This window comes from Pinus tabuliformis, chromosome J (genome assembly GCF_031772625.1).
Source record: "Pinus tabuliformis cultivar Carrire ecotype Pingquan chromosome J, CPIR1, whole genome shotgun sequence".
NCBI lineage: Eukaryota > Viridiplantae > Streptophyta > Pinopsida > Pinales > Pinaceae > Pinus > Pinus tabuliformis.
Genome location: NC_142295.1, coordinates 137025660 through 137052067, shown reverse-complemented (window position 1 = coordinate 137052067; position 26408 = coordinate 137025660). Strand labels below are relative to the sequence as shown.

At 40.4% G+C, this 26408-nt stretch overlaps 1 protein-coding gene across 3 annotated transcripts in view; it reads right to left on the bottom strand.

Annotated features, from left to right (window-relative positions):
- LOC149226006 (uncharacterized) overlaps positions 1-26408 on the bottom strand; it is a 133660-nt gene that overhangs the window by 100970 nt on the left and 6282 nt on the right. The window contains exon 2 of one of the 3 annotated variants that reach the window (XM_089377375.1): positions 18686-18790. The exons of the other annotated variants lie outside the window; for them this stretch is intronic. The gene's annotated coding sequence lies outside the window, so the exon portion shown is untranslated. The remainder of the gene's footprint in view (positions 1-18685; positions 18791-26408) is intronic. 3 annotated transcript variants of the gene reach the window in all.

Genomic DNA, 26408 nt, shown 5'->3' with positions numbered 1-26408 from the left:
CTTCAGGGATGAGGAAGCTGGGAAGGCTTTATGGTTCCTTGAAGGAAGCACTTGAGTCAGTGAGAGGGAGTTGATCACCAGAGAGGTTGGGTCGTGATGTGGCGAGAGTATTGGGTGACAGGATGGTACCAAAGGGTGAGCATATCCACTTCAGGGATAAATATGGAGTGGTGGCAAACAACTTCCTCAGTAAGAGGGAGTGTTGAGAAAATTGGTGCCAAGTGTTTGGTAACAAGGGATATTCCTTTTGTTTATTGACATGATGTGTTTTATTAATGTCAAGGGGCTAAAGTACCTTTTATGAGGAGAATTAATAAGTATTTTAATTTATTAAAGTCACATGGGTTATAAAGTGACTTTATGTGAAAAGTATTTAAGTTCACTTTATGTTATTAAAGTGACTTTTATATTTTAAAAATCACTTTATGAGAGAAAAAGTGACCATGGTACTAAAACATTAAAAGGTACTAGAAAGTGTTTTTAAGTGAGGGGGTCAAGTGGGAGCTTGATCTCAATCATTGATCTCATGGGCTGAGATTTGATCTCAGCCCTTGATCATTAGGTTTAGGTTTTCCCTCTCTTTAGAAGACAAAAAGGCAAAAGGACGGAAAATACTCATTCATTCTTCCCTCAAGGACTTGAGGAGAACATAGGAAAGCAAGGAGCTGAGAAAGGAGGCAAGATTGCAGGTGAAAGAAAGGAATTCGAACAGCTTGAAGAGGAGACCGAGCTTCCAGCTATGTGTGATACAAATCCCGAACTTTCAGCTGAGTCCTGCTACGATTCCCAAAATTTTAAAGCAGTTGAAATAGGTTGAGTTTAATAGTGGTTTCTAGGTCGAGTTCAGTCTGAGAAGTTTTTCAGTATATCAGGCTGAGATCTACGGTGTTCTCTGGACGAGTTTAGCCCAGAACTTAAAGTGAAGGTCAACCCGAGTTTGCTAAAAGAAACAAGCCGAAAAGTCTGGGTGAGCAGGCCTGGAATATACCAAGTTACCAGCGAGTTTTTTGAGGCCCTATCAGAAGTGTTTTGGATCAGTGTTTTATTGGAGGGGAGGCAGACTTTTGTTGGAGAAGGGGCCAAGAACTTAACTGCAGGTTATCTCTGCATTTGGAGGTCGGAAGAGAGTGTATTTCAGCTAATTCATGGAGGTTATTAGGTTGAAACTCACACAGAGTTCAAGGTCTATCACAGAATTAAATTATGGGTTTATTCGGGCTACTTCCAACACTTAGTTTGAAGTGTATGCAGTGAAAGAGATAGCAGAAAATTTAAGGACAGTTATGCTCAGTTTAGCAGATTCAAGCCACTGTTATTTGCACTGAAATCTAGGCCAAGACTGTCTGAGTTTATGGCAGAGGGAGAGGGCACAATTTTCATGTAACCAAACAGTGACTACAGCAAGATGAGAAGGGAGATTAGTTTCTTTTTTCTCTCTGTGTATCAATTTCTTTCACAGCAATAAGAACTCTTTGAAGACTGGTTTTCCCCTTCTGGGTTTTTCCAGGGTCTGTTGAACAAAAACAACTGTGTTCACTGTGTATAAATTGTGTGTGTTGCTTGCATTTAATTTTATATCAGCTGGAAAGTTAAATGGTAGAGGTAGTCCTAAATGTTCAAGAAAAATTTGCATTCAAAAGTGTTATATCAAATTTCTAGTTTAGGACTGTGGGAGAAAATCTGATGCAAAATAACTTGAATCTGAGTGGGCTTCCATCTAGTCTTAAATTTCTACACCTGCAACACTTGTTTTGGTCTTCATCCTTGTCACCATGTGGCAAGAACAATCATCCATCATAGAAATGCTCCAAAAGAAACAAGCCTGCAAAATTGAATATTGACAATGAATGGCTTGATCCTTGGGAGTGGTCATCAACAGCCAGCCGACTACATCAGTTTTGTTGGACATTGGATAAACCAGCGCTCCCCGTGTGTTTCGTGACATGGACTAACTGCCTCTCGTGGATCCTTATCTCTGGCGATGCGACCATTGACTAACACCTGCGGGTTTTGGTCTAACGGCAATCATGATTCCCAACAAGTGGTATCAGAGCATAGGTCACAAGTTCGATACACACCCGGCTCGTGTCGGGGGGGAGATTGTTGGACATTGGTTAAACCAATGCTCTTCATGTGTTTCGTGACATGGACTAACTGCCTCTCGTGGATCCTTATCTTTGGCGATGCGATTGTTGACTAACACCTGCGGGTTTTGGTCTAACAGCAATCGTAATTCCCAACAAGTTCTACCGAAGAATTCAATCTCGAGTGAAGAAAAACATTGCAGTTGATAGTGAAAAAAAGACAGTATTCTCATGCCCCTGAAAGGGGGAGCACAATGAAGGAACTCTCCTACACCATAAGGGGGGAGTTCAAAAATCAAGTAAATTGGTCTCTCCTTTCAACTAACAAAGGGGGGACTGATGATGAAATTGAAACTGGTTGTTAAACTAAAAGTTTTGACAACACAACTAAATATGTCAGATGGGTAAGCAAACTTTGAAAGAATCATGGTTCAATGTTTGCAGTTGAATCATACACGTGATATAAGATTAGGATGTTAACTGAGAGCAAAATCTCTGGACATTTTTGTTCACTTAGATGGTCATTCAACCTAGCAAAGGAAAGATGGATCATTTTGCATTGCATCTTGGCATTAGATTGAGTTGTCAAGCATTTTCATGGATGTGTCAAACTTGCAGTTGATTCACTTCTCTTGGTTCACTCTCTTCAAATTGGAGTTTTCGGCATCCATTTTTGGCAGTTTTTCAGGCAGTTCTTCATTAAAGCTCAGCACAAGAGTTTTAGCATGAAGGCTTGGCTATGGCACCAGATTATGTTGCATTTATGTTATTATTGCTCGGACTTATCATTGAGGGAGGGGGGGGAGTCTTAGCTTCTTTCTCATATACAATCATGAAGTCCCAATATACCAACTTTATGTATTTCACATCTTGGGATATAGTTTTTTATCTTAAGTGTGTTTCTAGATCCTATTTTGTCTCATCCTACTTTATCTCTTTGTGAGGTGTCAAGGTGAGAGCAATTGAGGTGGTTTCATAATTGTATTATATATTTGTATCATTGGAAGATGAATACATAATGTGAGAATAGAGATTATGGCTTGAGGCCTTTTTTGCCGAATTTCTTCTCTGGTACTATCTTTAATGTGAGCTATATTTTATCATGTGTAAAATTGTTTTATTGCTTAAAGGTGGTTCTAAATTGTAGGTTAATCTCTATACATCATACACAAGCAAAATCTAGCATTGTAGATTTCCTTGCAAGCCCTAGAAGGGTTGATGTCGCCTCTTTCCTTGTTGTTTATGCATATCGAATAGCCCTAACCCTTATTTCTTTAGTTAAACCCTAGTCTCTATTTCAAACCCTAGCTCCTTTCTTGTTAAATACCAATTGGAGGGTTTTTCTTAGGTTATTATATGCCCTAAGTTACCACGAAATGAAAACGGATACAAATCCACCCAATTTTTGAAAAGTCAGGATTTAGGTACGATGGGGAAATGCCACGTACAAAAGATATGATAATATTTTTTCTATTTTTAAAAACATATTCAAAGATATAAATCAAAACCATTCAAGAATCACAACATTGGAACTGAAATCATTAGATAATTAATAAATATGTAGATAGAAATCATCATGCATCCTACTTGATACAAAGAGGATAATTGTATTACAAGTGTCTCATCAATGATCACCCTATTGATTTAATGATGTAGAGTAGGTCTACCTACGTGTCAAAAAATGGGTCTACATCTAAGTAACATGACACGTCCTTCCCCCCCCTAGTGTCATGTATTTCGCATGTTGGACACAACACATGTTTGACACGAGTTTGACTCATAAACTATTCATAGGACATGAGTTTGGCTCGTGTCAAACACGATCCCTATTGGTGTCCCGAAATTTGGACACATATCCAGTGAAAAAAGCAACTTAAAATCAATTTATTGCCTCATTCTCACGCAATTCAATCACAGGCTTGGAGCTTTCAAAGATTTTGGAGTACACCTAAGGGCAATAAAGTAATGTTAGAAGGAATTCCACTTGTTGGGAAGTGGATTTGTCTAGGCCCTACTAATGTTATGCAGTTAATGGTAATGTTAAATTCTTAAAGTAAAAGTAACATTCTCCTTTGTCTTTCATTTTCATCCTTTTACTTAAATTTTTAACATTATCATTGTTAACCACTGAAGTGTACCCAAATATTTTTGAAGACGCCATGCCCAAGGATGTATCAGAGGCTTCAAGTACCATCAGAGTTTTTCAACTCTACTTCTTCTCATCTTCTTCTATTGTACTCGGATTCCACAAGCCATGGGGGGATAATGTAAAGTGATGCTAGTACGATTACTTGAGTCATGTAATAAGCCTAGGTAGCCTGGGACCTTGTCATCAAGTGAGTTTACTCTGGGACGTTTTTTTCACTTGGTTAGTTATTATATCCTTACGGGGACTTAATAATTAATTGAATTTCTTCCTCCAAGCATAGTCACAAAGTTGGAGTACAGCTTAAAGAGGAGGTCTTAAGTGAGTCCTAGTGTCTAGAGCCATTACACATTACCATACCAGATCACTCGTAAAATTTCATGGAGTTTGATTAGGTCTAGGGGTTTTTTTTTTTTTTCCACAAGGCAGAAATTTGAATAAAATCTGAATGTATAATGTAATAAGTGATGTCTAGAGAAGTTGTATGGGGCATGGAAATGACTTGGAAATTATCTCAAGTCGAAGGAATGAGTCAAAGGACAAGTGGAGGATGATTTGGCACCTTGCATCATAAATACATAGCCCATTCAAGGAAATCAAATTTTTTGCAATAAATGAAGCAGCTGGTGACATGGAAAATCAAATTTCTTGAGTTAATGCAAATGTTGAAATATCTCATGGATTAGATGGAATATTTGAGAGAGGATTTGATGGAGACTTGTCTCCACTTCACTCCTCTTAGCTCTCACACTTGGCATCATCAAGGAGGAACCACGCATTCCTCAAGGATATTTACGTTAGGCACTTTGGAAGCATCAACTCAAGGTGGCATCTCTTGGCTTGGTTGTTAGGAGTTAACTCCCTCTCATTGCATACTTGGCATTGCTTATCTTCACACTTGAATTTTCGACTTGCTTGAGGGAGGACACTTCATGATTTTGGTTTGGTTGGATGCTACTTCATCTCTCCACTTGGAATTCGATTTCCTTCTCGGGATCTCCATGGCTATTTGTCACTTGGTTGCTACATTATTATTTGCTCCCATTTCTCTATATAATAGAGCTTTGTGCTCCCATTTGGTATCATTGTTATGAGCTATTGTGCTTAGGGAAGCTCTATATCGGTATCGACTCGGCCTAGTTGATTTCAATGACTTGACCTTTGTAAAAAAATACATTAAATATTGGTTTTTTTCATGAAAAACATAATTTTAAACATTTTCATTCATGTTTCCAAACTCAAAGCATTAGAATATCAAGAGAAGACAACATATGATCAAAGTATGCTCATGAATATATCTATTATATCAAAATGGCACCTAGTGCACTGTCCAATACATGTAATATATAGAGATCAGAACAAAAACACATAACCAAGGAAAATCTAAATGGCCTCTACAACAAAACATCACTAGTCGCTACTGCTAGAGAAGCCAACATCATCTGGCTCAGACCCTGAATCAAAGTCAGACAGGGAAACCCATGGCTCCTCCTCCTAATCAAGATCTCGAACTACAACTGTAGAAATAGTAGCACTAGCAGGCGCAACAACTGCACGCTGAGATAAACGAGCTAAGTGCTGTGTTGTCACTGAGTAGAGGAAGTGCCTACAACTGGAGGACTTGGGGCTGGGGCTGGGGCTGGTACTAGTGGATCTACATTTAACTGAACATTATGTTCAAGTAATGCCTCCATCTCTAAATCCAAATCAAGACCAATATCCTCATCATCATCAAGGTCAAACTCTGTTGGTTGACTCTCTACTACCCAATATGATGTTGGATCAATATCTTCCAACACAATGGGATCTTTATCAGGTTTTTTGTTCATCAATTGGTTGTGTCTTAGTCAGAGGTTGTATTGGATGTAGACTAGACATTTAATTGTTTTTGTTCCAAATGGTTTCTCTTCTTTATCTCTGCTCCCCGCATCAGTTGTATGTTTCCTCACCCATCTGTCGAGAGCATATGTCCGAAGGTAGGCAATCCAACCCAAGAGGTATGTTTTTCATTGTGAAATCGGATGCTTGTAATTGTTTTTCATTTGGGCATTTTAGGCATGGATTATTGGGTAACTTGGAAGAAGGAAGGGCTTTGACCGTGGTTTTGTTCCCCCACCTTAAATGGGAGGGTTAATCCTCAATCCTAGTCCCGTGGGATCTCCACTATTGGCCTATGGCTTTAGGAAGGCACTACTTGGGAAACCCTGATTTTGGTAGTGTGGTCCTGTTTTCCCATTCCATATTTTTCACTCCACTCCACACATTACGAGCCCTATTTCATCATTTTCCTTCTTTGAGTCCACATGACCACTGAATCCACAAGGCATTGGCACTCCCCCTCCCATTGTCGACATATCTAAGTCGGCCATGGAAAGGTTGCCTTGGAGGTTGATGCAGCTAAAAGAAAGTTAAAAACATATCATGGCCATAATAAGAAACAAAAGAAAAGGAAGATCATAAAATGCAAAAGCTGGTCGGGACATTTGATATAGCACGTGGGCAAAAGCCAAACATGAGCTCTAACCCTTATCATTATGGCCATCACCTTGGTTCCTAGGGCCCATGAGTGCCCCTTACATCATTAAAGGAACCCATGCGCGTCCCAACCCCTGGTGAGCGATGAATTGTCCCCCCTTAAGGGGGTAATAACTGCTTTATATCATTCACGGCATGCTCTCATTTCATGGAGCTTCGAGCAATAATACAAAGAAAAGTGAAGAAAAGGCAAAGGGAAAATAAAGAGGGGTCAAAAAACAAAGGCTAGGGTAACTCATGTATCCACGATTACTCCCTCCTCACAGCTGTATGCCCAATTTGTGGACTTCCCTCATCATTGCTATCCTTGTACCCATGGCATTTGACTCTGAGACCCCTTTATCCCCATCCATTCATCATTACTCATATGCCACCTATTGATTGAAGGATGTACAGGTGACATGTCTTTCCCCTTAGGGGTTGGAAACACCTAATAGGATTGTCTGTTAGCCACTCCTACCTAGGGAGGTAACACTATTACGAGATCAAAACCCAAATTTGGAAGAGAAGCCCCATATGAAGTCTCCATTTGCCCTTGATTGTCAAGCTTGGTTCACTTAGATGCACTAATGAATTATTGTACCTAATGGTGAGGATGCAGCACTGAACATTATATGTGATTGGCAAGTGGTTTCATAATGGGTTGGGCAACTTAATTGGGGCCTAAGTCCACTAGAGGAGCATATGACACCCTCCAGGTGAAGTGTTGAGAGCCATGGGACTCCTGTTACTTGCAGAGCATCATCATTCCATGCCATGGGCACCTACAGTACCACAATAGTCTGCACTTTTCCCCATATTATTCATGAGATGATGCACTTGGACTAGCATGCCCCAGCCAACTTAGTAGTGTACACATGGTTTTGCAGTTGATTCGAGGCCCAGATGAGGTTTGCCTCACCCTTTGGGACATGGGAGGGCTAGCACCATTCTCTGAGCCCTCAACATTGGAGCAGATCCAGGCTATTTAATCACCAGGAGACCCATTTTGTGCCCCAAACACAAAACTAGAGTCCACATGTTGATTTGCATGGACATCTAGGAGCCAGCCCCCAGAGGATGATTTTCGAAACCCTCTTGACTCAGTTTGGCACCAAGGGAGCTCAACGCATGCCTCTAAGAGGCCTACACAATGATGACGTCAGCATTTCGACCCTCTAGTGGGTTGATTTTTATTATTTCACACTGGCTATGTGGATGGCGTGTAACCACAATTAGTTTTCACCCTCCATTTGACAACTATGAGGGGCTTTAGGCTAAAATTAGACTTGATTGGACATGTATAAATATGAGAGACCTCATTTTAGTCTCTCATCATCATCACACTTGGATTGGATCTCTTGATAAGAACTCGCACTTGTTTCTTTGGCTCTTGGAGAATCTTTCGGAATGCATTTTGACATTTGGAGCTAATTCGCATTTCTTCTTTGGAGCTATTTCTTGGATATTGCATGTCATCTTGTAAGTGCTTAATGTTGATGGAAATTTTCTCTTGAATTTGTTTAATGTATGGAATTGTTGCTTCTAGAATGTGTTAATTGTGCCCTAATTATTGAAAATTAATTTTGGAAGGCTTTCTAGTTGAGTATTGCATATGTTATTCAATGTATGGCATGTAATGAATGTTCCTAGTGGAGGAAATTCTTGAACTCTCCATGAAATTCCATTATCTTTGAAGTGGGTAAATGCTTAAACGTGGTACCTAGGGCATCATTTTTAAGCCTCCTTAGAGACGATTTAGCTCATCTTGAACATCCTAAGACTCCATATGCCCAAAGGACAAGGCACTAATCCAAGTCCTTGGTGGTCATCTCTACTTTTCATCCATAATTTTTCCTCTTAAAATTCGGTCCTTTTAAGGCTAGGGTGAAAATCTAGGGCTTGCAGCGAAATTTTAGGGAGGAGACTTTTGAGAATTCAAGAGCCTAAACATCAAGCTTAGGGTCTAGGCTACCTATGCTCCAAGTTTGGTGGGCATCCACTCGAGTTTCATCCATAAAATCTCTTGCCCTAGATGTTGCCTCAAGAGCAAAACCCTAGTTTCTTGTCTCTCAACTTGAGGACTTCCTTGAAGGTTGTATGAGCTTAGTACTTGTTGAAGTATATCATAAGAAGCCTTTTCTCTCGGGCCTTGACCTTGTGAATACCTATTACCATTGAAAAACCTCAAAACCCTAGGTCTTGTGCCTTCTTTTCTAGGGCTTTTCTTAGAGAGCAATTTGCTTCTTTGAAGCCTTGTACCTTTATTGAGCCTCTCTTTCGAATGAGCTCTAGCTCCATCACCTTGTACCTTCAACCCTAGAATATCTATTATAGGTGATCATAATCATACCGAGACTCCTCCCATCGGTGAAAATCTGTAAAGAGCAGGGGGGCTTGGTTGTGGTGACAATGGGCCATTGTCCCATTGTTAGCACTTAGTCTAGCTCTTTGTCTTGTAGGGTTTCCCTCTCTAAGGCCTACTAGATTTTGTGGTAGCAGGACTATTGCCGACTTCGGGGAACAATAAATTCCTTGATGGCAGCCTTTTAAGAGAGTATGAGATTTGATTATCCTAATATTCTTTCGGAAGGTAGAAGATGTGGACTAGAAGATGTAATTGACAAAAGCCCTCCTTTTTGAACTCCTAGACAAATCTTGAGATGACATTCTTAGAAAAGTCTTTGATAACTTCTTCAATGGTAATTCTTGGGGAGATTAGTTGTAACCTATTTCATGAAGAACAAAACCTGAACATTTCTCAAGAGGACCCATGAGACATGCAAGCTGTCAAGGGTTACTTCCAATTTGTCAATGGCCTATTCACCCTTTGACATCAATAACAACTTTCTTCCAACACCCATCATCAAAGCCTCCTATTTGTGCCCCTTACAAACAGTGAAAGAAAGACTCTAAGGAAGGTCACATTGGACTAGGGACAAATGTTAACCACCAAGGTAAAGTGTGGGAACAAGAACATAATCAATAGAGGTCTATAATCCAATTTCAACCTATGATCCATACTAGAATGACTTAAACATTATGAAAGCAATTGAATGCAAAAATGATTTATGTATCTCATAATACATGACTCACCTTCACTAGATAAGTAGGCTAGACAAACGAATGTGTTGACCAAAGAATAGGTGAGAGACATTTGAGGTTGGTTATCTGTAGATCACGATAAGGGTGGTTGACTAGCAAGTTGGATCATAGGAGAAAAAAATTCTCCTAGGGTTACCCATGTATGTGGATGGGTAACATGTGCTCCAACTCGAGGACATGTGCTCATCGTAGAGCACATGATCCATGTACTTGAACAAAGAGAGCATGAGAACACTAGCAATCCCTAGTATTCACAAACTTGTAACCTACATCACTCTAACATTTGCCAGATTCTACAAACAAAACTATTAGTAGCACAATGGCGAAGCGATACCATCACCCCGAAATAGGAAGAATGATAATATCGGCGAAATATCACCAAATATCGTAAATATTGCGATATTTTCGGTGAGCCGAAATATCGCCGAGAAAATATCGCGATATTTTTGGCTCCCGAAAATATCACGATATTTCCAAGATATCGGCAAAATATCGCGAGACGATATAAAATATCGCCGGGCGTGTTTTGCCACGGCTACAAAAAGGGAAAATCATTTTTTTTTCTTCATTTTTGTTTCAGAGTGTTGGAGAAGGAAGGGGAAGAATTTTGTGGTGGTTGTCAAGGAGGGTTTGAGGATCAAACAACGATTATCACCACCAACTAAGATTTTTTTGTGGATCAAAGATTGAAGAATAGTGAGACAAACTTCATTTCTTCCATTAACAGGTATGTTCTTAAAAACCCCTATGTTAATGATTTTTTCATAGATTTAGGGTTATGCTTGCTTGCCTCTTTGCCTACCAACATTTTGTTTCTTTGTTTTTTTCCATTTGCTATGATTTTCATGCCCATGAACCAATGCAAGGGTTTTCTCCATATTTGGACAGCAAGCTTCATTTTTTTTTCAACTTTCTTATGCACCCTCTTATTGCCATTTTTCATTCACATTGCAAAATGCAAATAATATAGTAATTTTTTTTGAATGAGGTGGTTATTACTTATTATTTTTTCATTTTGTGTTGGGAGGTTTAATGCCAATTTTTTGTTTTTTTGTGCCCTAGGTTTGAATTAGTTCACTACAAATGTCAAATATGCCAAAAGCCTTGGACCCATTTTGGGAGCATGGGGAGGCTGTTGGTGGGTGTTAAAATTGGACAACTAGGTCCAAACTCCATGTTCTGATGCTCAGATTAAGAGGCTAATATTTTTGTTGGATTCCTCTTTCTGAGAGGTGTAAAATCCATATAAAAATAGTCTTAATCCGATGAGCAGAACTTATATTTTGAATTTATTATTCTTAATAAATTATATGTGCAAGGTCAGCCAGTTTTGTAACGTAGGCTCACATGCCCAACAGATGTGTCACACACCCTCATTGATGGATATATATACAGGAAAAGTTGGAGAGAATTTGAATACAACTCAACTCACATCTTCCTCTCTCATCCTAAAGTACGAGCTACCTGGAGGGTTGTTGTGACACATGCTGGGCTGGCTGACCAAAGGAGACTTTGCTGGTTGAAGCATCCTGTTGACCGCCGAAACGAACACATACATTTTTCTTGTTTCTGATTTGTCTTCTGTAAGATCTGCTTATATGTTCTATCTGCATTTTGCTTATCTACTTGTATGATTGCTGTGAGGAAAGTGAAATTGCTCTTAGCATAGAACATCTACAAAACTTTACATGGTATCAGAGCTGAGGTGAAGACAAACTCTATCTATAGCAATCATCGATCATTCGGTCTTCGATCTCAGAAGAGAAATGGCGCAGTTCTAATGCATCTTATTCATACGGTGGTCGTATAGAATTCTCGCTTGGGATTCGGTGGGACAGTGAGCGGTGAACAGAGCACGTAGATAGCAGGCTGGGTATAACACAACGCAGGTAACAGCGCAGAGGTTATACGCACAGAAGCTTGTCTCGGTTGATGAACAGAGTTCGGCAGTAGCTGTGGGGGTATGACCGCGTGATTATGTGAACAATCGATGTTCATGAATTAACACACAGGGGTTTTACGCACGCCATAAGGCTGTCGGTTCCTGGCAATCGGCGGAGTGAGTGTATTGCGCGGGTTCGTTGGTGATCTGTCACATGGACAGAGATCTGCGGCAGACGTAGACTGATTGGTGACTGTCACGTAGACAGAAAACTACAGAACAGTGCAAGAGTTCACATACGCATTGAGCAGTCGGGTTTTGATAGCAACGCGTGGACAGTTATATATATATACGCAGGTTGACATATATATATATATATACGCTGGTATGTTGGAGCAAACAGCAACACGTGGACAGTTATATGTATACGTAGGGTTATATGTATACGCTGAGACGTTTTGGAGCAAACAGCGAAGGAGATTAACACTAGATTACGCCGGCCTAGTATGATGCCCTAATGGAGAACGCAGTCATGAAGTCATACGCTGTGCAATCAAAAGCTGGAGTTATGTATACGCTGTACAAGGAGTTATGTATACGCTGGACACGCATATATAACGCAGAGGAGGTTCTGGCAGTCATACGCTGGAGTTATGTATACGCAGGAAATGGATGGTTCTGAGATTTCAGATGGGTTCGAGTTCTTCTCTTTGATGGTTTAGAATTCTAGCTCGCATTCATTACAGGACAAGAGCTCACATGGTCTATATTCTCCTCGCTTTGCCTCAAGATTTCTCACGTAGCAACTACAGGCCTATATATAATTCTCTCGCATTGGTACAAAACACTCAGTCATGCCCTAATTCTCTGCAATGATATTGACACTAATTCTATGTGATGTATTATATTGAATCTCCGTCCAATTCTCTGTAATTAGATGTGAGACTAATCTTGTATTCCAGTATGATTCCTATGCGTAATGTATTGGTATGGATCTCTGTTCGAATATGGTTTCCTCGGCATATTATAGTCTCAACATAACAGATCTCAGCTCAGTCATATGTGATCCCTTGACGCAGTAGTCCTGACACTAAAATACGTGGTTTCGTCTCCAATATAATCGCGACTTTGTCTCTAGCTTCACTAATATGTTGTAAGGTATAGCATCTAGCCGCAGTGATAACAAGCACGGAAGAACCGCAGGTAGAGCCGCACGCATAACATGGTAGCCGCAGTGATACAGTCAGCCGCAGTAATGAAACCACCATCGAGATCCCTCACAGTCAATGAAGAATGCATACACAGTCAAAAGCAATGGAGCTATGAAGAGCCACAGTCATATATGAAGCCGCAATGAGCCGCAGTTATATATGGAAACGTAGTTAACCGCAGTTATATATGGAGCCGTAGTCATCTCCACATGAAGCTGAGGCCAAGGGTTTGACTACACCTCGCTATAAGAACAGTCATCAACTCGGGAGACAGTAGCCTCAGAATATAAGTAGATAAACATATCTCGGTGCTCTCACAATAGTGCATTCGCAGTCACAGTGAGGAAAAGGTTTTCAATTATACAGTGGCATACATGTAGCAGCCCCAACACAATGAACAACAGTGATAGAAATCTTGGCAAACTATCTCTGCAGAATCGTGTTGATGAAATAAGTTTCCATGATGCACAATATTCAGATCTGTGATCTCAATCTGGAAGAAGAGCTTCAAGGAAGCTATCTCAATTGGTTTTAGAGTTGGTACACTCTACCAGGTTGGAGGGAGTCCGTTGGGAGCTATGACTTGTGATACTATCCGTCAAACCGAACTATGGCACCGAAGATTTGGACACCTTCATTACAAGGCTCTTCCCGAAGCAAGGAAGGTGGTGACAGGGATGCCTGATTTTGGAAATAATCATAAAGGTGTATGTAAGGGCTGTGCTGAAGGAAAACATACAAGGGGACCTTTCCCCTCAAGTGTCACAAAGACATCTGAGATATTGCAACTGGTCCATTCTGATCTTTCCGGTATGTTCCCTGGGGGGATGTTCTTACTATATGACATTTACTGATGACTTCTCTCGCAAAACCTGGATATACTTCTTGAAGAAGAAGGATGAGGCTTTCATGTGGTTCCGTACCTTCAAAGCCTTGGTGGAAAATATGACCGGAAAGAAGATCAAGATTTTGAGGACTGACAATGGCACTGAATATGAGTCAAATGAGTTCAAAGACTTTTGCAGAGAAGCTGGCATTAAGAGGGAGACTACCACTGCATATACTCCTGAGCAGAATGGTGTTGCTGAACCCAAGAATAGGACTATTGTGGAAGCTGCCCGTGCCATGCTATGTGACCAGGGTCTTCCAAAGTTTCTGTGGGGAGAAGCTGCAAATACTGCTGTGTACATTCAAAACCGATGCCCTCATTCCGCTTTGGACTCCAAAACTCCCGAAGAGGTTTTCTCTGGTAAGAAACCTGATGTCTCACATTTTAGAATTTTTGGATGTCCTGTCTATTTTTATGTGCCGAAAGAAAAGAGAAGTAAGCTGGATGCTACTGGGAAGAAAGGAATGTTTGTGGGCTACAGTGAGACTTCTAAGGCATATAGAGTCTATGTACCTGGTCAAAGGGAAGTAGAGATAAGCCATGATGTCACTTTTGACGAAGATGCTTCCCTGAAGAAAGTAGTAGATCTTCCTAGATCTGAAGAAAACCATGAAGAAAGACCTGGAAATCTGGAAGAACCCAGGATGAGACTATGCCTGATGTTGAAGGGCCAATGGACCCTATTGATCCTTCCCCTTCTCTAGGAAAGAGGCCATCATGGCTCAGGGACACCCTCGAAGATGCTGAGGGTCATGCTGCCCCAAGGGGAACATTCCGAGAAAGCAAGAAACCGTGTAGATACCAAGGGTATCTAGCTGCCATGAGTACTATTATACAATCTGAACCTGGATCTTTTGAGGAAGCCATCAAGCATCAAGTCTGGAAGGATGCTATGCATGAAGAATATGAGGCTATTATGAAGAATGATGTCTGGGATGTGGTCCCGAGACCGAAGGACAAATCTGTTGTCACCGCTAAATGGCTCTACAAGATTAAACATGGATCTGATGGGAGTGCTGAAAAGTTTAAGGCAAGATTTGTTGCCCGTGGCTTCTCTCAAAAGGAAGGAATTGACTATGACGATATATTTGCACCTGTGGCTCGATATACCACCATCCGATCCATCATAGCCCTTGCTGCTACGCAAGGATGGAGTCTTCATCAGATGGATGTCAAGACCGCTTTTCTGCATGGTGCAATAAAGGAAGAGGTGCATGTAGAACAACCTCTGGGATTTGAAGTTCAAGATCGAGACACTTATGTCTGCAGGTTGAAGAAAGCCCTCTATGGGTTAAAGCAAGCACCCAGAGCTTGGTATGAGAGGATGGATATTTACTTGATGAAGCTGGGCTTCACTCGAAGCAATGCTGATCCAAACCTTTACTTTAAGGTTGAGGAAGGAAAGCCTCTCATTCTAGTGTTGTATGTGGACGACCTCTTCCTGACAGGTGATGACCCTCTCATTCATCAATGTAAGAGGGAGCTTGCTGCTGAGTTCGAGATGAAAGACCTAGGACTGATGCACTATTTCCTAGGCCTAGAGGTCTGGCAGAGACCTGGAGAGATTTTCCTTTCTCAAGGAAAGTATACTGTGAAGCTTCTGGAAAGATTTGGGATGGTGGACTGTAAGTCCGTGTCGACACCAATGGAACTCAACTTTAAGAAGTTGAGTGGCAGCGCTGCAGGGCCTATCTTGACCAATCCTACTGAGTATCGTCAACTCATAGGAGTTTTGATGTTCTTAGTGAACACCCGTCCGGACATTTGTTTTGCAGTGAATACTTTGAGTCAACAGATGGTTGAGCCTCATCATTTTCACTGGGTTGGTGCCAAGAATCTTTTGAGATATCTTCGGGGCACGATAAACCATGGGCTGAGATACACTGCCGGGAGTGTGATACTCTGGGGATATACTGATGCCGATTGGGCTGGCAGTGTGGTGGATCGTAAGAGCACATCTGGATGCTGTTTCAATCTTGGTTCTGCTTCGATCTCATGGATGAGCAGGAAGCAGAAGTCGGTGGCTTTGAGCACCGCGGAGGCCGAATACATTGCTGCTAGTATGGCCTGTTGTGAAGCAGTTTGGTTGAGGAAGCTCTTTAGTGAGCTGTTCCAACATGTGCTAGATACCACTGTAATACTCTGTGATAATCAAAGTGGGATTCGTATGACTGAGAATCCTGTGTTCCACGACCGATCCAAGCATATTGATATCAGGTACCACTTTATCCGGGATATGGTACAGCGAGGCGCCGTAAGGCTCGATCATATAGGAACTGATGAGCAGGTCGCGGATATTCTCACTAAGCCCCTGGGGAAGGTCAAGTTCCTAACCTTCCGTGAGAGTCTTGGTGTCGTGGAAAGACCCTATGATGTGGGTCCTGTTGGACGATGAGCTCTGGGAGCTCTGGGGGGCTTTGGGGATAGCTTCTCGGAGCTATAAGCACTCATAATGCTTCTGCCTCACCCTTGTGATTATTGAGCTGGTTCGCCACTCATTTAATCTGTGCCCCGTATGCATCCTACCCATTGAGTTCAGGGCTCATGGGAAGTACCTCTCATTTGGCCAATGAGGTGTGGAAAAGCTAGAGACTATTAGCAAAGATTGATGGACGCATCAGAGATTGCCGTACTCTCTATCTAGGATGGCATGGTCCAACCACTTGATCTGGGATCAAGATTTGTGAGGTCTGGGACCTCTGGACTGATTATGTCAGTCGGGGAATGATGTCTTTGTGACTGACCCACTTCTGTTCTGAAATAAAGAAACCAGCAAAGCAAGTTTCGGCGGGATGACTCACGATGTTAATTGCACTAATAGATGGAGTTCTACCTAGTTGAGAGGGAGTGTTAAAATTGGACAACTAGGTCCAAACTCCATGTTCTGATGCTCAGATTAAGAGGCTAATATTTTTGTTGGATTCCTCTTTCTGAGAGGTGTAAAATCCATATAAAAATAGTCTTAATCCGATGAGCAGAACTTATATTTTGAATTTATTATTCTTAATAAATTATATGTGCAAGGTCAGCCAGTTTTGTAATGTAGGCTCACATGCCCAACAGATGTGTCACACACCCTCATTGATGGATATATATACAGGAAAAGTTGGAGAGAATTTGAATACAACTCAACTCACATCTTCCTCTCTCATCCTAAAGTACGAGCTACCTGGAGGGTTGTTGTGACACATGCTGGGCTGGCTGACCAAAGGAGACTTTGCTGGTTGAAGCATCCTGTTGACCGCCGAAACGAACACATACATTTTTCTTGTTTCTGATTTGTCTTCTGTAAGATCTGCTTATATGTTCTATCTGCATTTTGCTTATCTACTTGTATGATTGCTGTGAGGAAAGTGAAATTGCTCTTAGCATAGAACATCTACAAAACTTTACAGTGGGGCAAATCAGGGATATATATCATGCAACTTGTGTGGGACCAAGATGTCAGGAGGGGTTACACGATTGAAATACCATCTGGCTAGACTCTCTACATATGATGCAGATGTAATGCCTTGTATGGTTTCTAGTGCAGAGGTTATACAAAAAGCTCATGAAGCAATTGTTGAACAAGACAGAAAGAAAGTTGGGAGAGGCCAATGGTCTCAGATAGATAGCTGCTAGTTTTATTTGTTTTGCAACTTTTGCTACATATAAGTTTATAACTCATGATGATGAAATACTTCTAAAGTTTTATATATGTGATTTAATTTTGTTTGAGTCCTTGATTGGACAATTATCATTCAGGGATCAACAGGATATGTGATGTTATTTTGTTTGAGTCCTTGATTGGACAATTATCAGGGATCAGCAGGAATTGGTATCGCCTTTGAAGTTTGATGTATCATTTCTATTTGACATCATATATATCAATGCCTTCTTCATATTTATGTGCCAATGTGTTTAGTTCATGTTGTTATTGCTTTATATGTTTAGAAATCTGAAAAAAATGAATATATTATACATTTTTTATGCTTGCCGATATTTTCCAATATTTTCGTCGATATTGCCCATGAGATATTTTCTGGACCCTCGCTGATATTTTGCCAATACCGATATTTTCAACACTGATAATACTACATATCAAAATATAAACTAAATTACCATTTCTTTTTATTTTTGGAACAAATAAGCACATAACTTATGCATTGAAATCAGCATGATAAAAACAAAGAACGATGCAAAATCAATATGCCTAATAGTCAACCTACCCTATCTACTCTAACATATCATAATCAATCAAGTGCCAGTATAAGGTTTAAGATGTTGGCCATTAACTGGAAATGGCAACTACACCCCAGCAAGGTTGGTCATGTAGAAAGAATCAACCACAATAACTTCATGAACCTTGTATGAGCAGGGGTCATCATCTACTATTATTGAGTTTCCTTTTTCAAATATTTCCCCTTTAATATTGTGATTAGGGTTCTTCTTGGTTTTATGTCTCCTCTTTCTTTTCACCCTTCAATCAGATGGATGAGTTATAAATGTTTGAATAGTAGGAGAAGACAATTCTTCAAGGCATTTAAATTGCATATCTCATTTCCTACTCTACCCCTTTCTTCCAAATTAATATTCCCTAAAGGAGTTTGAAGGTTAAAATGTTGCCAAGCAATATCACGATTTAAAGGTTTGATATGTTCACTTTCATTTGCTCTAGTTTCCTAAACCTCTTAATCAATATTCTCTTCTAAAGAAAAACAGAATATGGATGTTCTCTAGTTGGTGCCATTGAATTAGTGGAGTCATGATGACTCTGTAACTCTCTACTAGCATGACATGCTTGATAGATAGTATCATTTAGGACCTCTACATGGTACCTTGTAGTGGGTTCTTTGTATAACATAAATGATTTACCTTCAAAAGTGGGAATGGTAGCATATCATAGGTCCATTTGCAAGTTCCATCCCAAGGTAGTAGACCAATTCTAACACAACAGCATGCCCCATGCATCAAGGATAACTATCACAACAACATCCATGAGCATAGATATGTCAGGGCAAGTAGAAAGAGTAACCTTTAAGTCTTTAATGAGACCATGCACCTTGAAAGATTTAGAATCAACACCACAAAAAATCCTATAATGTATAGTAATTTGCAATTCAAGTTTATTCATGACCTTTAATGGCATCACATTAGCAAAAGTACCAGAATCAAGCATACAATTATGAAGCAAAGATTGTTAACAACTAATGGGAGAAAGAAAGATCGATGCCCTCTATTTCTTCATTCATAATGCATGTTTTGTAATATAACAAGAGGGTCTTTCGGTTCTTTGTCAAAGTTGGAGAAACTTTTGACTTGATCTCTTTGGGTGCAAGTTTAATCAACTCAATGATGGGAAGGGACACATTTACTTTACCAAGCTCATTACCCAAATCAACATTCAAAGCAACTCCATCATTCTTTTGAGTTAAGGGAGAACTAGGATTGGTATTTAAAGGTATTGAAGTTCTAGTCCATCCACTAGAAGGGACATTATCATTATTGGTTGGAAGGTTAGTGTTTTGCTTATTTCTTCTTGTATAGTGCAACCCTTTACTAAACATGTTCCTTGTTTCAATTGCATTCACTTTCATATGACCTTTGACCAAATCCTCAAGCTATTGTTTTATGAGATGATACTCTTTCTTGGGTAACATTATAGGGTGATATGTATCATTGATCAAGTTTAAATGTTCAGGATTTTCCTCACCACTTTCTTGATTATAAGGGCAGCCATCAATACTAAGAGGTTGCTCACAATAAGGACACCATTCATCATCGCCTGCTTGGTTAACCATGTCTGAAGGAGCAAAGATGTTAGGAACATTTTACTTAGGAGCAGGTATATGGTTTTGGTCTTAGGTCCTTCTTGGTAGCCTATTCTTATTGACTTGAGGTCTAGCAAGATAACTAGGATGTGGTCACTTATCCTTCTCTAAAATAGCCAATATATTCATCATAGCAAGTTGACCTTGAAGAATTTCATTGGTTACTTTATCAAATTTATGAGCAAACAATAGCAACTCACTTTGTAAGTTTGTACATCTCTCTCCTAAATCACCTCTCCATCTTTGGGATTGACTTTCTAGGGTTTAGATTAGACCTCTATTCTATTTTACTTCCTACTTCTTGCTTTTATATAGGATCCACTTTAGTGCTCCTACTTTGAAGTTTGTATAAACATTATTGTACCTAATATTCCCATTGGCCTACTAACTAGACATTAATACATTTATTTTATCTTATCTAGACATCACACACCTGACTCTTGAAGCGATTAGTCAATGGAACCACAAGGGTAATGCAATGGAAAGTGTGTGCGTCCATAAAACCCTACATCTAATCAATCAATGACATCAAAGTATATCACGTGCAACTATTAGCGATAAGAATCATAGATGTGACCTCATACACTATGAGAGGTTACAATTAGCTCCAATCATGGGGGCATGTGCTCTAAAATAGAGTACATGAAAACTCTATTATTCAATCAATGACCTAATATAGCTCAACATGAAAAGAGAAGATCCACATAACAATGTGAGAATATCACCCTAGGCCACCATAAAAAGTAATCAAAACAGTACATAAGTGCATGAAATATACTACATGAGGTCAAAAATAGCTCTAACACAACACAGGATCCAAATGTCCAAGGGAACATGAAATGAAGCAACTACTCTACTCTATTGCTCACACGAACTTATTCATTTCTTACTTCTACCAATACTATGGCACTGATTGCCATCAGAATAATAATGCTTCAAGATTTTCCCATTCAGAGGTAGTTGCAATACCTCTCCGCTTAAGTGCTTGAGGCAAAACAAATTTGTGCCACAACTTATCAAGTTTTTCATGCTTTCCTAGGTTCTTGTTTCTCTTGTCCCACATGAGAACAAGATCTATTTTTAATAGAATCCTTGGATGAGCCCTCTTATGAAATGTCCATTTCACTTTATCTTGACTTTGAATGATGTGATTGAACGCTTTCCTTCTAATCTCCTCTAACTCTAACAACTAGTTCACCCTTGCCTAAATTGCTTCTGAATTTGTGGTAAAGTGTTGCAATAACTATAAAACTAGGATTTTTAATGGATTGACAATGTAACCTCCATCATGTACACTAACTCAAATGGGCTTTACCCTGTAGCTTGCTTCTTTGCTATTTTGTGCACCCATGGAGCATATTTAATGTTAGTTTGCCAACTTCTTTTGTTTTCACACACTTTCTTCTTAATACCAACCATTAAATTCTCGTCGCTCGACTCCGCCAATCCATTCCCCTCTAGATAATAATTTGATGATGGGATAAGACAATTCCATAATTGAAAAAGATGTAGATAAGTATGCTAAACTAAATGCTTTTTTATTATTGCTTGTTATCTTCATTGGGGTATCGAATCTAATAATAATCTTATCTTCTAGAAATTCCATAACCACACCATCGCTTGCCCTCTTAGTGAGTATCACCTTAACCCACATGGCAAAAAAATCATTGGCGATAAGGATCCATTTGAATCCATTTCTAGAATCCATTTCTAGAATCATCCATTTCTAAGCCCCATTGCTAGAAAGCTGCAAAGGTAAGAATGTTAAATCCTACCTTTCCCTCCAAACATTTGACATGGTTGACATGTTCAAACGTGCTAATGGACATCTACAAATATTGTCAACCAAGAATAATCGGGCCTCAAGATCTTATGTAGTGGTTTAGGTGTGTAATGTCCACATAATCCAACATGTAGCTCTATCATCAACCTCTAAACCTCCACATGATCTACACATATCAAGATCAAACCTTCTAGCTTCCTCCAACCTAGATCCCCTTGAAAAATACTATATCTTGATGCTTTAAGTCTCAAGCCTCCTATTTTGTAATCAACAAGTTGATTTGGACGTCATATTCTTCAAATAGTAAATATTGTCCATGTAACACTCATGTTGATCTAATCCATCCAAAGTTGAAAATATCATCTCCAAGATTTCCTCCTTATCCATATCCAATGCCTTTTCATTCCCTTTTGTAAGCATTTTTTCTAACCCTTATCCTTTTACCAATTTTGTTGACCTAACCTCCATGTCATACTCTTGAATTTTAAACACCCATTTTCCCCTAATGCCCAAACAATCTTGCTAGCTCAAGATATCGTTAACAACTACATGAGGAACATATGCTATAATCTTAGCAAACCCCACATAACTCCTTAAATGATTTAGAGACTGAGCCAGAGCACATGCGTACTCCTCCATGATGTGGTATTTCAACTCTAAATCTCTCAGCACCTTGCTCATATATGCTACAAGAAATTTCATATTTTGATTGTTCATCTATAATAACATACCTACAATAGTGTCCTTTCATGGAAATGAAAAAAAACCCTTTGCATAATATGGGCTTACCAACATGGATGATAATATAATAGCTTCCTTAATCATCTTGAATGCCTTCCTACTTTCATCAATCCATTTGAACTCGTGATCTTTCTTCAACGGGTTAGCTATTGCCTTCCCGACTTCTGCAAAGTTGGGTATAAATCTCCAAAAGGAGTTGATATTTCCAAAGAAAGATTGCACTGCTTTCTTGCTTCATAATAGGGGAATTTGTTGACTGGATTCAATTCTTGATGGGTCGACCTTAACTCCTTCCTTACATAGGACATGACAGAGGAGCTTTCCTTCATCAACTTCGAAAATACATTTCTTCTAGTTCAATGATATCCCACATTTTCCACACCTTTCAAATACCTACCTCAAATGCTACACATGATCACCTCTATTTTTGGAAAATATTAACAAATCATCCTGATATATTTCAATTATCTTCCCAATTAAGTCCCTAAAAGCAAAATTCACAACCCTTTAAAAAGTAGATCCTGCATTCATTATTCATAAGCCCAAATAACATTCTCAAATACTCATATATTCCTCATGGGGTGGTAAAAGTTGTCTTGTGTCTATCCTCGTCCTTTACTCGCAACTAGTTACATCCTAAGAATCCATCTAACATGGATAACATATGTGTTAATTTTAGGTATGTTCTATGCTAGAGCAATTTATTTCAATTTTCACAGTTAGCTCCATATCTTTTCCAGATTAGCAATCACATCAGCATTAAAGTAGACTGCAGATAGAACATAAATATAAATTGCACAAGACAAGCCAAGACAAGAGGACACAAGATGTGGCGCTAGCCAGGGACAAACCCCAATATGGGGAAACCCTTGATCAAATCTTCTTATATGTTTATCAATAGTTCAGCAGAGAGAGAGACAGAGATAGTACATTTACAACAGAAGTCAACACTTTGACTGATCTAGATAAGAGCATAGATCATCTCTAAGAAGATGATACATGAGATCAGTTGAAGACATGCTGCTTCAACTGAATCTCCAAGGTGACTCCTTCACCTATCGTTGTGCTGCATTTCATCATCATGCTGCACCTCACTGCGCTACACCATGCTGCACCCATCATCAGTATGCTGCATCTCATCACGCTTCATTAATCATGACTGTACCCATCACTGTACTACATTATGTGCCATTACTGCACCATGTTGCCATCCTGACCTATGTGTTGGCTGCACCTTGCTTGCTTGTTGTCCCTTGCTTGCTTGTTGTCCCTAGCATGCTTGTTGTTGCATGCTAGTTGTCCCTTGCATGCTAGCTGTAACATTGCATGCTTGGTGTATTTACTGCTAAGTACCATACAACTGTCCCAATGTTAGTTAGTTGTCCCTTGCATGCTGCTCTCCTTCGAAGACAGATGCTCCGACTGTTCCGGCAGTTCTGGCAGTTTCCGTTGCTCCCGGCAGTTCTGACAGTTTCGGTTTCCGGCAGTTCCTACAGTTCCGGCAGTTCTTGCAGTTCCGGAAGTTCCAGCTGTTCCTGGCAGTTCTAGCAGTTCCGGCTTTTCTGGCTTTTCTGGCTTTTCTGGCAGTTCCGGCTTTTCCAACAGTTCCGACTTTTGCGGCAGTTCCCGCAATTCTGGCTTTACCGGCTTTTCCGGCAGTTCTAGCTTTTCTGGTAGTTCCAGCTTTTCCGGCTTTTCTGGCTTTTTCGGCAGTTCCGGCTTTTCTGGCTTTTTCGGCAGTTCCGGCTTTTCCAGCAGTTCTGGCTTTTCCAGCAGTTCCGGCAAGTCCGGCTTTTCCAGCAGTTCCAGTTTTTCGGCAGTTCCGGCTTTTCCGACTTTTCCGGCAATTCCGCCTTTTTCAGCAATTACGGCTTTTCCAGATTTTCCGACAATTCCAGCGATTCTGGCTTTTTCGGTTTTTTCGGCTTTTCCAGCTTTTCCGGCAGTTCCAGCTTTTTCGACAATTCCGGCCTTTCCAGATTTTCGGCAGTTCCAGCTTTTCCGGCTTTCTGGATCAGGGCAGCGTTATCCCTTAGGATCTCTTCTCCTACTAAAACCCAAAGACAAGTAGAGAGAGGAAGAGATCCCAAGTGTGTGTTAAAATGACTTGAAGGCCACCTCTATTTATACTAAAAAGTTAAGCACATGTGGGGTTTATTTGGTTGATGGCCGACCTTGACGAATTCTCTTATAACACAAATAAATTCATAACTCCATGAATACTTATCGGAATCGGATGATCTTTAGATCAATCCTACACCTCTCGATGAGAGGGATCCAAGAAAAATATCAGCTACCATAAATAAGATGACCCACATGGAGTTTGGCCCTAGTTGCCAATTTTAGCACTCCCTCTCAACTATGGAGAACTCCATCCGCTGATCCATATGTCCGACTGTACTATTTCTGCCATCAGTGCCCTACATTGCTCTGCTCTGCTGAGCTCTGCTCTGCTGAGCTCTGCTTTGCTTTGCTCTACTCTGTTGAACCATGAAGAAGAAGAATTGATCGAGAATGTCTCATACCATTCTCTACTGACCCGAAGTCAGTTTTATCTAAAGAGAGTGTGTCACATCACTCTTACTGACCCGAAGTCAATTTTATTGATCCCAGATCAATATCACAAGAGAGTGTCTCAAACCACTCATACTGATCCCAGATCAGTTTCATTGATCCCAGATCAATGTCACAAGAGAGTGTCTCAAACCACTCATACTAATCCCAAATCAATGGAGGTCATCCTAGCATAGGGAGTACGGTAGATACAACGATGCGTCCATCGATAGAACTACTATGGTCCCTATCCTCATTTCCCTGCTCATTGATCAGATGAGAGGTACTTCCCATGAGTCCCAGACTGCATGGGTAGGATGCCTCGACAGGAGAACTAATCATCCTGTCCATAGGAAAACAAATCATCCTGTCCAGTGGATGCCATGGAGAACTAATCATCCTGGCCTACAGGAGAACTAATCATCTTGTTCCACAGTTGCCATGAGAGAACTAATCATCCCGGCCCACAAGAGAACTAATCATCCTGTTCCACAGTTGCCACGGGAGAACTAATAATCCCGGCCCACGGGAGAACTAATCATCTTGTTCCACAGTTGCCATGGGAGAACTAATCATCCCGGCCCACAGGAGAACTAATCATCCTGTTCATAGCGCACCACCAGGGGAGGGTGAGTCGCCCTGTGGTCATATGTTGCTCCAGTAAGTACCCCAAGCTCCCCAAAGCTCCCAGAGCTCAATGCATGCAACATGCAGGACCCTTATAAGAAGGTCTCTCAACGACTCCAAGTCGTTCGGGAAAGTCACAAATTTGACCTTTCCCCAGGGCTTTGACAAAATGTCTGCAATCTATACATCAGTCTCAATGTGATGAAGCCTCCTCGCTCATCGACTTACCATATCCCAGATAAGGCAGTATCTGGTCTATTTGCTGGAGCAATCATCAAATACAGGATTCCTCAATAATCGAATCCCACCTCTGGTTGTCACAGAGAATCACAGGATCATACGTACAAACAACTCACTTAAGAGCTTCTGCAACCATGCAGCTTCACACGAGATCATACTCGCAGCTATGTATTCGATTTCGACGGTGCTTATAGCAACCGATTTCTGCTTCCTGCTCATCCATGATATCGAAGCAGAATCCAAAGAGAACCAGCACTGAGAAGTGCTCTAGTGATCCTCCACATTGCCTGCCCACTCAGCATTCGAATAATCATGCAGTTTCATATTTCCGACAGTGTATCTCAATCCATAAGAGATTGTGCCCTTGAAGATATCTCAGAAGATTCTTGGCACCAATCCAATAAGGCTCAACCAAATATGAGCTCACCATGCTAACTACAAAACATATGTCCGGATGGAAGTTCACCAAGAACATCAACACGAATGAGTTTATGAAACTTAGAGGCATTTCCCAAATCTAGTCCGACATCACTACCATATAACTTCTGAAAGTTAAGATCCTCGAGGTAGTCATAGGCTTGCATTTTATCATTCCACATTCGGAATCCAACTCCCTCTTACTTCTGCAAATGAGATGGTCTGCACCTGTCAGAAATAGGTCGTCCTCATAAGGTTCCGGTATGAGAGGTCTATCATCCACAACCTTCGAGTAATGGTTTGGATCGGTTTCACTCCTAGTGAATCTCAGCTTCATCTGACAGCTATCAATCCTCTCATACTACGCCCGGGGAGTTTTGCTTCAAGCCATAGAGGGCTTTCTTCC